Consider the following 12,156-nt stretch of genomic DNA (forward strand, 5'->3'; position numbering starts at 1 on the left):
TCTGTCTCCTGACCCAGACGCAGCCGAGGGGGCTAGTAGTGAGGCGGAGACCCTACTTGATGATGAGGAGGTTGATCGCACTTGGCAGCCTCGTCGTCATCAGGCAATTTCTTCCGCATCATCAGGAGAAGAGGGTGGCAGCTTGGCAGCGAGCAAAACAGTCGGTGGGTTGCCCAGGAGACAGCAGCAGGGTCGCATCAGTGTCAGTGGAGCCAAACGTCCACGGAGTAGAGCACCAGCTCCACTGCAGCCTACCACCACGGCCAGTAGTGGTGCCGTTGCGCACGGAGGAAGTAGCAGTCAGCCAGTGAAGAGTAGCGGGGGCAAAGTTTCCTACTCGGTGGTGTGGCAATTTTTCCTCAAGCCGCCCGAGGAAGTAAACGTAGCCGTATGTCGACTATGTGGCCAGAAATGCAAGCGTGGCCAGGGGGCCCATGTTGGGACTACAGCGTTGCGTCAGCATATGCAGCGTCACCATTCGGTGGCCTGGGAAAACCGTGATAAACATACGGCGGTTCTGCCTGCCCCAGCCCCCGCTCCATCACCCGCTCCGTTACTTGCTCCATCACCCGACGTCGTCAATCGCCCTCTATCAGCCAGTCAAGGCTCCAACACCTCTGCTGAGGGGAGTTGTCGCTCATTGGCATCTTCCGCTCGTTCAGATGCTCCTTCTCCTGCTACTCCTCTTCTCGGATTCCGTCAACAGTCTTTCTTGGAATCCGTATCCAAGAGACAACAGTTTGCGAGCACGCACCCGACGGTGCAAAAGCTGAACGTCCTCCTGTCCAAGTTGCTGGTGCTGCAGTCCCTCCCTTTCCAACTGGTGGACTCAGCACCTTTCCGAGAAATGATGGCTTGTGCCGCGCCGCGGTGGAGAGTGCCAAGCCGTCATTTCTTTGCCCAAAAGGCAGTGCCAGCCCTGCATTCACATGTAGAAGAGATGGTGGGCCAGTCTTTGAGCATGTCGGTCTCTGCCAAAGTGCACGGCAGCGCCGACGTGTGGAGCTGTAACTACGGTCAGGGACAGTACATGTCATTTACGGCCCACTGGGTGAACGTGGTGCCGGCACAGCCGCACCAGCAACTTGGACAGGTCACGACGCTTTTGCCTCCACGTTTGCACGTCCTTGGTCCAGCAAGCATGTCCGCCTCTACCACCTCTTTTTCCGCCGTGTCCTCAGCCGCCACCCCCGTGCCAAGTCCCATTACCCGACCGGCATATCACATGTGCAGGGCGCAACGGTGTCACGCTGTGCTGCACCTGGTATGCCTTGGCGAACGTAGTCACACAGGGGAGGAACTGCTGAGTGTAATGAACAGAGAAATCGACAGATGGCTGTCTCCGCGCAAACTAAAAATCGGAACCATGTTGACTGACAACGGAAAGAACATGGTGTCTGCTCTGCGTCAAGGAAGGTTGTGCCATGCGCCATGCATGGCTCACGTGTTCAATCTGGTTGTCAAGCGGTTCCTAAAATCCACCATCCCACTGCAAGACATCCTTAAAATGTCACGTAAACTGTGCATGCATTTCAGCCATTCCTACACCGCAAAGAACACCCTCATTGAGCTGCAGCGGCAGAACGGAATTCCACAGCATCGCCTGATCTGCGACGTTGCAACAAGGTGGAATTCAACCCTACACATGTTAGACCGCCTTTACGAGCAGCGAAAGGCCATCACCGATTTCCTGATGTTACAAGCGGATAAAGGTACTCCCCTGTGTAACTTAGATGTCAGCCATTGGCAGCTCATGCGTGACACCTGCCGCTTGCTCAGGCCCTTTGAGGAGGCCACGCTATTCGTGAGTCGGCAGGACTATGGGATGAACGACGTCATTCCTCTGTTGCACGTCCTGGAACAAATGCTGTTAACAATGGCTGGTCAGGGTGCGGTAGACGTGGCGCACAGATCTCAACGCCACATGACCCCTGTGGGGGCAGGACAGGAAGAAGAGGAGGAGGTAGAGGAGGACATTTGTGCTCAGGAATTATTGAGTGAAATGGGTGGTTTTTCCACTCAGCGGACAGGAGTGGAGGAGCAGGAGCATCTGGTAGAGGAGGAGGAGGAGGAGACAGAGGACCCAGACGCACCGTGGCAGTATGCTGTGGAGATGGAGGCAGGGAGTCCCTCGCATTCCTTGGCACAAATGGCCCATAGCATGCTCGGTTGCTTGCGTAGCGACAGCCGAATAATAACCATCAGACAGAGGGATGACTTTTGGCTGTCCACCTTGTTGGACCCTCGCTACCGGTCCAAAATGGTGGCCTTTTTCACACCTGCTGAGAGGGAGGCCAAAATTACGTACTATAAAAACCACCTATGTAGTCAGTTGGTCTCTGCCTTTGTGCGCCAACGTCCATCCTCAGACACTGTGGGCCCTGTGCGCTCGCGTTCCGCTGGCATGGCAGCAGGGGAGGGGTGGGGTGGTAGGAGCAGTGGCAGCTCCACCAGCAGCGGCTGCCTCAGTCTGCAGTCGATGATGAGTAGCTTTCTTCACCAGCGCAGTGAGGAAACTACTAACCAGCCGCAGCAGCAGCAGCAGCATCAGGTGGACCTGGAGCAGGAGCTCAAACAACAGGCTTGGGCCTACTTGGACAGCACCCTGCCAACCGAGGTAGACAATCCCCTTGACTACTGGGCAACGAAACTTGACCTTTGGCCCCAACTAGCTGAATTTGCCCTTGAAAGGCTGTCATGCCCGGCCAGTAGCGTGGCATCGGAGCGCGTGTTTAGTGCGGCAGGAGGTATTGTAACTCCGCGGAGGACACGACTGTCCACCCAAAGTGTGGAGAGACTCACGTTTGTGAAAATGAATCAGGCGTGGATTAGTCTGGATTTCAAACCACCAGTTCCTGACACAACTGACTAAATCCGCCATGAATCATGCCTCAAACATGTGCCACTTTCAGGTCTCCTCACACTGCTGGTGTGTTTAATTTTTTGACATAGGGTGCTGGCAGATTACGGGCCTCCTATAGCTGCTGCCAGGCCCCTAATCTGCCATAGGCCCCTATATACCGCCTCCTCATGCTGCTGCCAAGTCCAGAGTCTCTCATGGGTCCCTGTACGGCCTCCCATTGCTGCTGTCTCCATCGCCACACTCTGCTGCCATGTGCCACTTTCAGGTCTCTTCACACTGCTGGTGTGTTAAATTTTTTGACATAGGGTGCAGGCAGATTACGGGCCTCACATAGCTGCTGCCAGGCCCCTAATCTGCCATGGGCCCCTATATACCGCCTCCTCATGCTGCTGCCAAGTCTAGAGTCTCTCATGGGTCCCTGTACGGCCTCCCATTGCTGCTGTCTCCATCGCCACACTCTGCTGCCATGTGCCACTTTCAGGTCTCTTCACACTGCTGGTGTGTTAAATTTTTTGACATAGGGTGCAGGCAGATTACGGGCCTCACATAGCTGCTGCCAGGCCCCTAATCTGCCATGGGCCCCTATATACCGCCTCCTCATGCTGCTGCCAAGTCCAGAGTCTGTCATGGGTCCCTGTACGGCCTCCCATTGCTGCTGTCTCCATCGCCACACTCTGCTGCCATGTGCCACTTTCAGGTCTCTTCACACTGCTGGTGTGTTTAATTTTTTGACATAGGGTGCAGGCAGATTACGGGCCTCACATAGCTGCTGCCAGGCCCCTAATCTGCCATGGGCCCCTATATACCGCCTCCTCATGCTGCTGCCAAGTCTAGAGTCTCTCATGGGTCCCTGTACGGCCTCCCATTGCTGCTGTCTCCATCGCCACACTCTGCTGCCATGTGCCACTTTCAGGTCTCTTCACACTGCTGGTGTGTTAAATTTTTTGACATAGGGTGCAGGCAGATTACGGGCCTCACATAGCTGCTGCCAGGCCCCTAATCTGCCATGGGCCCCTATATACCGCCTCCTCATGCTGCTGCCAAGTCCAGAGTCTCTCATGGGTCCCTGTACGGCCTCCCATTGCTGCTGTCTCCATCGCCACACTCTGCTGCCATGTGCCACTTTCAGGTCTCTTCACACTGCTGGTGTGTTAAATTTTTTGACATAGGGTGCAGGCAGATTACGGGCCTCACATAGCTGCTGCCAGGCCCCTAATCTGCCATGGGCCCCTATATACCGCCTCCTCATGCTGCTGCCAAGTCTAGAGTCTCTCATGGGTCCCTGTACGGCCTCCCATTGCTGCTGTCTCCATCGCCACACTCTGCTGCCATGTGCCACTTTCAGGTCTCTTCACACTGCTGGTGTGTTAAATTTTTTGACATAGGGTGCAGGCAGATTACGGGCCTCACATAGCTGCTGCCAGGCCCCTAATCTGCCATGGGCCCCTATATACCGCCTCCTCATGCTGCTGCCAAGTCTAGAGTCTGTCATGGGTCCCTGTACGGCCTCCCATTGCTGCTGTCTCCATCGCCACACTCTGCTGCCATGTGCCACTTTCAGGTCTCTTCACACTGCTGGTGTGTTTAATTTTTTGACATAGGGTGCAGGCAGATTACGGGCCTCACATAGCTGCTGCCAGGCCCCTAATCTGCCATGGGCCCCTATATACCGCCTCCTCATGCTGCTGCCAAGTCTAGAGTCTCTCATGGGTCCCTGTACGGCCTCCCATTGCTGCTGTCTCCATCGCCACACTCTGCTGCCATGTGCCACTTTCAGGTCTCTTCACACTGCTGGTGTGTTAAATTTTTTGACATAGGGTGCAGGCAGATTACGGGCCTCACATAGCTGCTGCCAGGCCCCTAATCTGCCATGGGCCCCTATATACCGCCTCCTCATGCTGCTGCCAAGTCCAGAGTCTCTCATGGGTCCCTGTACGGCCTCCCATTGCTGCTGTCTCCATCGCCACACTCTGCTGCCATGTGCCACTTTCAGGTCTCTTCACACTGCTGGTGTGTTAAATTTTTTGACATAGGGTGCAGGCAGATTACGGGCCTCACATAGCTGCTGCCAGGCCCCTAATCTGCCATGGGCCCCTATATACCGCCTCCTCATGCTGCTGCCAAGTCCAGAGTCTGTCATGGGTCCCTGTACGGCCTCCCATTGCTGCTGTCTCCATCGCCACACTCTGCTGCCATGTGCCACTTTCAGGTCTCTTCACACTGCTGGTGTGTTTAATTTTTTGACATAGGGTGCAGGCAGATTACGGGCCTCACATAGCTGCTGCCAGGCCCCTAATCTGCCATGGGCCCCTATATACCGCCTCCTCATGCTGCTGCCAAGTCTAGAGTCTCTCATGGGTCCCTGTACGGCCTCCCATTGCTGCTGTCTCCATCGCCACACTCTGCTGCCATGTGCCACTTTCAGGTCTCTTCACACTGCTGGTGTGTTAAATTTTTTGACATAGGGTGCAGGCAGATTACGGGCCTCACATAGCTGCTGCCAGGCCCCTAATCTGCCATGGGCCCCTATATACCGCCTCCTCATGCTGCTGCCAAGTCCAGAGTCTGTCATGGGTCCCTGTACGGCCTCCCATTGCTGCTGTCTCCATCGCCACACTCTGCTGCCATGTGCCACTTTCAGGTCTCTTCACACTGCTGGTGTGTTTAATTTTTTGACATAGGGTGCAGGCAGATTACGGGCCTCACATAGCTGCTGCCAGGCCCCTAATCTGCCATGGGCCCCTATATACCGCCTCCTCATGCTGCTGCCAAGTCTAGAGTCTCTCATGGGTCCCTGTACGGCCTCCCATTGCTGCTGTCTCCATCGCCACACTCTGCTGCCATGTGCCACTTTCAGGTCTCTTCACACTGCTGGTGTGTTAAATTTTTTGACATAGGGTGCAGGCAGATTACGGGCCTCACATAGCTGCTGCCAGGCCCCTAATCTGCCATGGGCCCCTATATACCGCCTCCTCATGCTGCTGCCAAGTCCAGAGTCTCTCATGGGTCCCTGTACGGCCTCCCATTGCTGCTGTCTCCATCGCCACACTCTGCTGCCATGTGCCACTTTCAGGTCTCTTCACACTGCTGGTGTGTTAAATTTTTTGACATAGGGTGCAGGCAGATTACGGGCCTCACATAGCTGCTGCCAGGCCCCTAATCTGCCATGGGCCCCTATATACCGCCTCCTCATGCTGCTGCCAAGTCCAGAGTCTGTCATGGGTCCCTGTACGGCCTCCCATTGCTGCTGTCTCCATCGCCACACTCTGCTGCCATGTGCCACTTTCAGGTCTCTTCACACTGCTGGTGTGTTTAATTTTTTGACATAGGGTGCAGGCAGATTACGGGCCTCACATAGCTGCTGCCAGGCCCCTAATCTGCCATGGGCCCCTATATACCGCCTCCTCATGCTGCTGCCAAGTCTAGAGTCTCTCATGGGTCCCTGTACGGCCTCCCATTGCTGCTGTCTCCATCGCCACACTCTGCTGCCATGTGCCACTTTCAGGTCTCTTCACACTGCTGGTGTGTTAAATTTTTTGACATAGGGTGCAGGCAGATTACGGGCCTCACATAGCTGCTGCCAGGCCCCTAATCTGCCATGGGCCCCTATATACCGCCTCCTCATGCTGCTGCCAAGTCCATAGTCTCTCATGGGTCCCTGTACGGCCTCCCATTGCTGCTGTCTCCATCGCCACACTCTGCTGCCATGTGCCACTTTCAGGTCTCTTCACACTGCTGGTGTGTTAAATTTTTTGACATAGGGTGCAGGCAGATTACGGGCCTCACATAGCTGCTGCCAGGCCCCTAATCTGCCATGGGCCCCTATATACCGCCTCCTCATGCTGCTGCCAAGTCCAGAGTCTCTCATGGGTCCCTGTACGGCCTCCCATTGCTGCTGTCTCCATCGCCACACTCTGCTGCCATGTGCCACTTTCAGGTCTCTTCACACTGCTGGTGTGTTAAATTTTTTGACATAGGGTGCAGGCAGATTACGGGCCTCACATAGCTGCTGCCAGGCCCCTAATCTGCCATGGGCCCCTATATACCGCCTCCTCATGCTGCTGCCAAGTCCAGAGTCTGTCATGGGTCCCTGTACGGCCTCCCATTGCTGCTGTCTCCATCGCCACACTCTGCTGCCATGTGCCACTTTCAGGTCTCTTCACACTGCTGGTGTGTTTAATTTTTTGACATAGGGTGCAGGCAGATTACGGGCCTCACATAGCTGCTGCCAGGCCCCTAATCTGCCATGGGCCCCTATATACCGCCTCCTCATGCTGCTGCCAAGTCTAGAGTCTCTCATGGGTCCCTGTACGGCCTCCCATTGCTGCTGTCTCCATCGCCACACTCTGCTGCCATGTGCCACTTTCAGGTCTCTTCACACTGCTGGTGTGTTAAATTTTTTGACATAGGGTGCAGGCAGATTACGGGCCTCACATAGCTGCTGCCAGGCCCCTAATCTGCCATGGGCCCCTATATACCGCCTCCTCATGCTGCTGCCAAGTCCAGAGTCTGTCATGGGTCCCTGTACGGCCTCCCATTGCTGCTGTCTCCATCGCCACACTCTGCTGCCATGTGCCACTTTCAGGTCTCTTCACACTGCTGGTGTGTTTAATTTTTTGACATAGGGTGCAGGCAGATTACGGGCCTCACATAGCTGCTGCCAGGCCCCTAATCTGCCATGGGCCCCTATATACCGCCTCCTCATGCTGCTGCCAAGTCTAGAGTCTCTCATGGGTCCCTGTACGGCCTCCCATTGCTGCTGTCTCCATCGCCACACTCTGCTGCCATGTGCCACTTTCAGGTCTCTTCACACTGCTGGTGTGTTAAATTTTTTGACATAGGGTGCAGGCAGATTACGGGCCTCACATAGCTGCTGCCAGGCCCCTAATCTGCCATGGGCCCCTATATACCGCCTCCTCATGCTGCTGCCAAGTCCAGAGTCTCTCATGGGTCCCTGTACGGCCTCCCATTGCTGCTGTCTCCATCGCCACACTCTGCTGCCATGTGCCACTTTCAGGTCTCTTCACACTGCTGGTGTGTTAAATTTTTTGACATAGGGTGCAGGCAGATTACGGGCCTCACATAGCTGCTGCCAGGCCCCTAATCTGCCATGGGCCCCTATATACCGCCTCCTCATGCTGCTGCCAAGTCCAGAGTCTGTCATGGGTCCCTGTACGGCCTCCCATTGCTGCTGTCTCCATCGCCACACTCTGCTGCCATGTGCCACTTTCAGGTCTCTTCACACTGCTGGTGTGTTTAATTTTTTGACATAGGGTGCAGGCAGATTACGGGCCTCACATAGCTGCTGCCAGGCCCCTAATCTGCCATGGGCCCCTATATACCGCCTCCTCATGCTGCTGCCAAGTCTAGAGTCTCTCATGGGTCCCTGTACGGCCTCCCATTGCTGCTGTCTCCATCGCCACACTCTGCTGCCATGTGCCACTTTCAGGTCTCTTCACACTGCTGGTGTGTTAAATTTTTTGACATAGGGTGCAGGCAGATTACGGGCCTCACATAGCTGCTGCCAGGCCCCTAATCTGCCATGGGCCCCTATATACCGCCTCCTCATGCTGCTGCCAAGTCCAGAGTCTCTCATGGGTCCCTGTACGGCCTCCCATTGCTGCTGTCTCCATCGCCACACTCTGCTGCCATGTGCCACTTTCAGGTCTCTTCACACTGCTGGTGTGTTAAATTTTTTGACATAGGGTGCAGGCAGATTACGGGCCTCACATAGCTGCTGCCAGGCCCCTAATCTGCCATGGGCCCCTATATACCGCCTCCTCATGCTGCTGCCAAGTCCAGAGTCTCTCATGGGTCCCTGTACGGCCTCCCATTGCTGCTGTCTCCATCGCCACACTCTGCTGCCATGTGCCACTTTCAGGTCTCTTCACACTGCTGGTGTGTTAAATTTTTTGACATAGGGTGCAGGCAGATTACGGGCCTCACATAGCTGCTGCCAGGCCCCTAATCTGCCATGGGCCCCTATATACCGCCTCCTCATGCTGCTGCCAAGTCCAGAGTCTGTCATGGGTCCCTGTACGGCCTCCCATTGCTGCTGTCTCCATCGCCACACTCTGCTGCCATGTGCCACTTTCAGGTCTCTTCACACTGCTGGTGTGTTTAATTTTTTGACATAGGGTGCAGGCAGATTACGGGCCTCACATAGCTGCTGCCAGGCCCCTAATCTGCCATGGGCCCCTATATACCGCCTCCTCATGCTGCTGCCAAGTCTAGAGTCTCTCATGGGTCCCTGTACGGCCTCCCATTGCTGCTGTCTCCATCGCCACACTCTGCTGCCATGTGCCACTTTCAGGTCTCTTCACACTGCTGGTGTGTTAAATTTTTTGACATAGGGTGCAGGCAGATTACGGGCCTCACATAGCTGCTGCCAGGCCCCTAATCTGCCATGGGCCCCTATATACCGCCTCCTCATGCTGCTGCCAAGTCCAGAGTCTGTCATGGGTCCCTGTACGGCCTCCCATTGCTGCTGTCTCCATCGCCACACTCTGCTGCCATGTGCCACTTTCAGGTCTCTTCACACTGCTGGTGTGTTTAATTTTTTGACATAGGGTGCAGGCAGATTACGGGCCTCACATAGCTGCTGCCAGGCCCCTAATCTGCCATGGGCCCCTATATACCGCCTCCTCATGCTGCTGCCAAGTCTAGAGTCTCTCATGGGTCCCTGTACGGCCTCCCATTGCTGCTGTCTCCATCGCCACACTCTGCTGCCATGTGCCACTTTCAGGTCTCTTCACACTGCTGGTGTGTTAAATTTTTTGACATAGGGTGCAGGCAGATTACGGGCCTCACATAGCTGCTGCCAGGCCCCTAATCTGCCATGGGCCCCTATATACCGCCTCCTCATGCTGCTGCCAAGTCCAGAGTCTCTCATGGGTCCCTGTACGGCCTCCCATTGCTGCTGTCTCCATCGCCACACTCTGCTGCCATGTGCCACTTTCAGGTCTCTTCACACTGCTGGTGTGTTAAATTTTTTGACATAGGGTGCAGGCAGATTACGGGCCTCACATAGCTGCTGCCAGGCCCCTAATCTGCCATGGGCCCCTATATACCGCCTCCTCATGCTGCTGCCAAGTCCAGAGTCTGTCATGGGTCCCTGTACGGCCTCCCATTGCTGCTGTCTCCATCGCCACACTCTGCTGCCATGTGCCACTTTCAGGTCTCTTCACACTGCTGGTGTGTTTAATTTTTTGACATAGGGTGCAGGCAGATTACGGGCCTCACATAGCTGCTGCCAGGCCCCTAATCTGCCATGGGCCCCTATATACCGCCTCCTCATGCTGCTGCCAAGTCTAGAGTCTCTCATGGGTCCCTGTACGGCCTCCCATTGCTGCTGTCTCCATCGCCACACTCTGCTGCCATGTGCCACTTTCAGGTCTCTTCACACTGCTGGTGTGTTAAATTTTTTGACATAGGGTGCAGGCAGATTACGGGCCTCACATAGCTGCTGCCAGGCCCCTAATCTGCCATGGGCCCCTATATACCGCCTCCTCATGCTGCTGCCAAGTCCAGAGTCTCTCATGGGTCCCTGTACGGCCTCCCATTGCTGCTGTCTCCATCGCCACACTCTGCTGCCATGTGCCACTTTCAGGTCTCTTCACACTGCTGGTGTGTTAAATTTTTTGACATAGGGTGCAGGCAGATTACGGGCCTCACATAGCTGCTGCCAGGCCCCTAATCTGCCATGGGCCCCTATATACCGCCTCCTCATGCTGCTGCCAAGTCTAGAGTCTCTCATGGGTCCCTGTACGGCCTCCCATTGCTGCTGTCTCCATCGCCACACTCTGCTGCCATGTGCCACTTTCAGGTCTCTTCACACTGCTGGTGTGTTAAATTTTTTGACATAGGGTGCAGGCAGATTACGGGCCTCACATAGCTGCTGCCAGACATGTAATCTGCCATGGGCCCCCGTACCGACTCCTCATGCTGTGACGTTGCAACAAGGTGGAATTCAACCCTACATATGTTAGACCGCCTTTACGAACAGCTAAAGGCCATCACAGATTTCCTGATGTTAAAAGCGGATAAAGGTACTCCCTGTGTAACTTAGATGTCAGCCATTGGCAGCTCATGTGTGACACCTGCGCTTGCTCAGGCCCTTTGAGGAGGCCACGCTATTCGTGAGTCGGCAGGACTATGGGATGAATGAGGTCAAATCGGCCATGGGCCCCCGTACCGCCTGTTCACGCTGATGCTGGTCCCACAGTGTGACCTGGGTCCCTGTACGGCCTCCCATTGCTTCCACTCTGCCATGTGCCACTTTGAAATCTCCTCACACTCCTGCGGTTGTCCATTTTGTCATAGGTTGCTGGCAGATTACAGGCCTTCCATAGGTGCCACCAAGCCCCATATCGGCCATGGGCCCCCGTACCGCCTGGTCACGCTGCTGCTGGGCCCATAGTGTGACCTGGGTCCCTGTACCGCCTCCCATTGCTCCCACTCTGCCATGTGCCACTTTCAGGTCTCCTCACGCTCCTGCTGGTTTCCATTTTGTCATAGGTTGCTGTATGGCCTCCCATTGCTGCTGCCTCCACCGCCACACTGTGGCTCCAAACGCTGGTTTTGGCCCCGTGACTGGCCAAAGGAGTGAAGTGTGCAGTGATTCTAAGATCGACGGCACTCATCTGCATGTCATACTGACAGACAGTATTATTTCTCTTCCCCAGCAGACTCCAAGGGCATTTAAATTAAAGGTACAGTGTTCTGCACTAATATTAAGTCTCTCTGAAGCCTAGAAACACCCTTTTTTAAGTTAAATTCACAGCGAATTTATTCGACTCGAATCGAATATTGTCCACGAATTCGCCGAATCAGTCGAATCGAATTTTTCATTTCTTCGCTCATCTCTAGTCATAACCATCACAATCATCATCATAATAATAATGTTGCATAAGTTGTACAATGATAAAAACGTGATATTATTATATACTTAAAATGATTATATCATTTGGTATGCATGTGTGGCAGATCTATGGAACACTACTCAGGTGCAAAACCGCCGGGAGTATAAGTAGACTGGGTAAATTGTGCCCCTTGCAAAGGAACAAGAGGAACATGTGCAGTATGACCATAATGAGATGAAGAACATGCTACATACCTTCTAATAGTATATCAGTCCTAACAGGCATCTAGAACTCGTATCATCAAACTTCATAGTAGGTTGAAGATTGAACAGGCTCATAACCTTCTGTGAAGTTTGTGGGTACAAGTTATTCCTTGTTTACTAAAGCTGGTTCACTCAGAATCCTGTGCACTTTTGCATGGAAACTAATCAG

The 12,156-nt window shown here is 54.4% G+C and overlaps 1 protein-coding gene across 1 annotated transcript in view; it reads right to left on the reverse strand.

Annotated features, from left to right (window-relative positions):
- Nucleotides 1-12,156, reverse strand: part of IL15 (interleukin 15) — a 75,784-nt gene that overhangs the window by 6,514 nt on the left and 57,114 nt on the right. The window lies entirely within an intron of this gene.

Source organism: Staurois parvus, unplaced genomic scaffold (genome assembly GCF_062004578.1).
Source record: "Staurois parvus isolate SC_StPar_1 unplaced genomic scaffold, SC_StPar_1.0 ptg000639l, whole genome shotgun sequence".
Classification (NCBI taxonomy): Eukaryota; Metazoa; Chordata; class Amphibia; order Anura; family Ranidae; genus Staurois; species Staurois parvus.